Below are 4,511 nucleotides of genomic sequence, written 5' to 3'. Positions count from 1 at the left end.
CTATTTTATATACAGTAGTCGTGTATCTGTTAATCCCAAACTCCTAATTTATCCCTTCCCCTCTTTCCCCTTTGGTAACCATAAGTTTGTTTTCTATGTCTGTTGAGTCTATTTCTGTTTTGTAAATAAGTTCATTTGTATCACTTTTTTAGACTCCACATATAAACGGTATTATATGATATATGCAAATTAATTCTTAGGAAATAAATTGTGAGTGACTTAAGCAGCCTTATACTTTTTAATATTTGTATATCTGACACTAACTTCTTCCTGCCTTCCATAATTATGAGTTAAAATAATTGTATACACGTGCTTTTAGGTTTTTAAAAACAAGCTGGGGGCTTCCCTGGTGGTGCAGTGGTTGAGAGTCCACCTGCCGATGCAGGGGACACAGGTTCATGCCCCGGTCCGGGAAGATCCCACGTGCTGCAGAGCGGCTGTGCCCGTGAGCCATGGCCGCTGAGCCTGCGCGTCCGGAGCCTGTGCTCCGCAACGGGAGAGGCCACAACAGGGAGAGGCCCGCGTACCGCAAAAAAATAAAAAAAAAATAAAAAAAAAACAAAACAAAAAAAACAAGCTGGGATGCTTATAAGCTCAGAAAGATGAAACTGAATGCAGAAATTTTAGCTGCAAAATAAACTGCAGTTGTAACAGTGTCTCCAACACCACGTTGCACTGCACCCACCTTTATGACTCAGAGAAAAGCCTTTCTTGGGAGACAGTGCTCCAAGAAGCTTATAGCTTCCTCCAGGGTGACAATTAAGTCACCTCTACAAGCAATAGCCTTAGAAGGATTTCCTTCCAGTCATTTGTTCTAATCAGGAGATAAGACTACATTAGACTCCTTTTCCCTTGCAAGTTTTACACATGAAAACCTTCACTCTTCAATGAAAAGCTGTATTAACTTCTATGCTGAAACATACATTAATTTGTAGCACAAGCCTTCAGGCTAAAACCAACCCCTCAAGACTGATTTTGCCAGAAGGAAGAATGTCAGAATTCCCAGAGCCTCTTTTCCTGAGTAGTTAAACTCTAGAATATGTCTTCAAAAATTACAGAGGTCTCAAGTTCTTACCTACTGCCACCTTCTGCCTCTAGGCAAGAGGAGAACCAATCCATCAAGGCTGAGAGGTAGGTCACTTTTTTATTTAGCAAAGGACTTGCAGGGTTTTTACTTCAGCAGCACATTCAATAATGTTGGAATGCTACATAGAAGCTTAGCATGGCCATTCTGTAGGTGTGACATGCTAATTTCTATACATATATTTTTTATTTGTTTTTTTTGGCGGTACACGGGCCTCTCTCTGTTGTGGCCTCTCCCATTGCAGAGCACAGGCTCCGGACACGCAGGCTCAGCGGCCATGGCTCACAGGCCCAGCTGCTCCGCAGCATGTGGGATCTTCCCGGACCGGGGCACGAACCCGTGTCCCCTGCATCGGCAGGCGGACTCTCAACCACTGCGCCACCAGGGAAGCCCTATACATATATTTTTTAAAAGCTCGATGTACAACAGAGTATGTAGTGCATTAACTTTTGTATAACAAAAGGGGAGGAAAGACTATATATTCATATTTGTCTGTACTGGCATAAAAAACACAGAGTAGGTAATAAAACTGATAGCTTAGGGAACAGAGGTTTGGAGAACTTGATGGGTGGGGAGAAGAATGGAGGTGAGTCTACTTGGTGTAGCCTTATTGCTTGGGTTTTGAATCGGGGCAATTTATTACTGATTCAAAACTTTAAAAGGTCCCATAGGAAGACATGGTCTTTCTTAATAATATTTAATTTTGTTTTACCTTTGAAAATAATTGTGATACCACTTCGTTCTTTGGTTGTGCATACCAAAGATATAATGCAATATCCATCACTTCTAAGACATGCTTCTTGTGAAAATAGACCACAATTAGATTATGATCATGAATAAAAACCCAGGTAGGCCTTATTGAAAATAAAGTCCAAATTTTTCATCTTGACATTTTTGTCCTGCTGAATTTCTTAGCTGTCTTTCTTCTAATAATAAAAATGCACCAGAAATAAAATAAAATTTCTCTCTATTTCATTATTTATATCACCAATCAGTAAAAAAAAAAAAAAAAAAAAAGCTGTCTAGTGAGGGCCTACTGTATTTTGGTGTATATATCCTAACCTTTACATTTTACAGATGAGGGAAACTGTGGCTCAGGACATTTCAGTTACTTGCTCACTTTGCTAGCCCAGCATACATGCCCAGCTTTGTCTGATTAGAAAGCCCTCACTCTGCCCAGAGAACCACTGCAGCCTCTCCCAAGGCATGATTCTTCTTGAAAGCAAGTGATACGTTGACCAGAAATGTTCCGCTGCTAAGCTGTGGAAACTCAGGCAGGCATCTTATAAATGAAAAATCAGAGAGAAGTTTCTTATTTCTTTTCCTGCTCTAACATCCAGATGAGTTATGCTACATTGCTGCCTATAATGAAAATAGGTTCTGGAAAGTGCATTAGAAAAATGATGACTGCTAAAATGTTTATCCAATGGATGGAAAGAATGTCTTATCATTTCCTTCCTAACCCTGACGCTCTATAACTCTTTCTATTTAGACCTCTGAGGAGTTAGGTAGACAGTGCCTATGAATTATTTCATTATCCAGAGCACTGGTTAATAAATGTATAAGATAAAGCCACTCTTCTATGATGATCCTCAATACTACTGCCTTATGTAGAGTCAGTCAAGTAACTGAACTTTAATAATGTTAAGCATGGGATGAATTCTTCCTCTAGTCATGTGAAACTGCCCCCAGACTGTGCCCAAACCATAAACGACCAAACAAAAACAAAACGTAAATGGGACTATATCAAAATTAAAACCTATTGCTCTTAGGAAAAAAAAACTGTTATGGAAATAGAAAAACAAACAAAACTGAACACACTTTCACCATACAACTGAGCAATCATGCTCCTTGGTATTCACTCAAATGAACTGAAAACTTATGTCCACACAAAATCTGCACATGGCTGTTTACAGCAGCTTTACTCATAACTGCCCAAACCTGGAGGCAACCAAGACACCCTCCAGTAGGTAAATGGATAAATAAACTGTGGTACATCTTGACAATGGAATATTATTCAGCACAAAAAAGAAACGAGCTATCAAGCTATGAAAAGACATGGAGGAGACAACCGCGTATGACTAAGTGAAAGAAGCCAATCTGATAAGGCTACATACTGTATGATTCCAACTATATGACATTCTGGAAAAGGCAAAACTATGGAGACAATAAAAAGATCAGTGGTTGCCAAGGGTTGGAAGGCATGGATGAATAGGCAGAGCACAGAGGATTTTTAGGGCAGTGAAAATACTATACACGATACTATAATGATGGATATAAGTCATTATACATTTTTTCAAACCCATAGAATGTACACCAAGGGTGAACCCTAAGGTAAACTATGGACTTTGAATGATAATGGTGTGTCAGTGCAGGTTCATCAGTTGTAACAAATGTACTACTTGGATGGGGGATGTTGATAATGGAGGCGGTTACGCAGGTGGTTGAGGGGGAGGTGTGTGGGAACTCTCTGTACCTTCCTCTCAATTTTGGTGTGAACCTAAAACTGCTCTAAAAAAAATAAAGTCTTGTTTAAAAAAAAAGCATAGAATGAGAGAAGATATTTGTAACACATATATCTTACAAAGGATTTGCAACCAGAAAATATAGAAATCTCTTACAACTCTGTTACAAGCAGCTCAACACAAAAGTGGGCAAAAGATTTGAACAGATACTTCTCAAAAGAAGATAAATGTCTAATGAACCCAAGTAAAGATGCTCAGCTCCATTCGTCTATCAGAGACTGATTTAATTTGACATGCAAATTAAAATTACAGTGAGCTACCACTACACACCCACAGGGAAGGTTTACTTAAAGACATTAATAATATCAGGTGCTGGTGAAGATAAGGAGAAACTAGAACTCTCAACCATTTCTGCTGGGAAACCAAACTACAACAGACACAACACTAAATGTAAACTTATCATACAGCAAAGCAATTCCACTCTTAGGTGCTCACCAGGAGAAATAAAAACACAATTCTACAAGAAGTCTTGAAAATCAAGGTTCATACCAATTTTATTCATGGCAGCCCAAAAATGAAAACTACCTAAATGTCCATCAATAGGAGAATGGATAAACAAATTGTAGTATATTCATAAGATGGAATACTAAGAAATTTTTAAAAAAATCTTGAACTACTTAGATATGCAAGGACATGGGTGAAACTCAAAAACATTACATATGAAAGAAGCCATACACAAAAGGATACATACTGCATGATTTCATTTATATGTAATTCTTGCTAAGGCAAATGAATTTATAGTGATAAATAGCATATCAGAGGTAGCCTAAGGCCAAGATTGATTGCAAAAAGACATCAGGGAATTTTGGGGGGGTGACGATAATATTCTCTATCTTGAATATGTATACAGGAGTACACATTTTTCAAGATGCATTAAGTTGTAAATTTAAAATAGGTGTCTA

The 4,511-nt window shown here is 38.3% G+C and overlaps 1 non-coding gene across 1 annotated transcript; it reads left to right on the top strand.

Annotated features, from left to right (window-relative positions):
* Positions 1-1,167: 1,167 nt before the first annotated feature.
* On the top strand, positions 1,168-1,275 carry LOC149747646 (U6 spliceosomal RNA). The gene has a single exon (XR_016387687.1). It is a non-coding gene; the product is annotated as a U6 spliceosomal RNA (small nuclear RNA).
* Positions 1,276-4,511: the final 3,236 nt, after the last annotated feature.

This window comes from Delphinapterus leucas, chromosome 14 (assembly GCF_059928025.1).
Source record: "Delphinapterus leucas isolate spDelLeu-1000000601 "Yukka" chromosome 14, BTC_Dleu_Yukka2, whole genome shotgun sequence".
In the NCBI taxonomy this organism is placed as follows: Eukaryota; Metazoa; Chordata; class Mammalia; order Artiodactyla; family Monodontidae; genus Delphinapterus; species Delphinapterus leucas.
The sequence above is the reverse complement of the archived record's forward strand: the minus strand, read 5'-3'. Positions and strand labels throughout refer to the sequence as shown.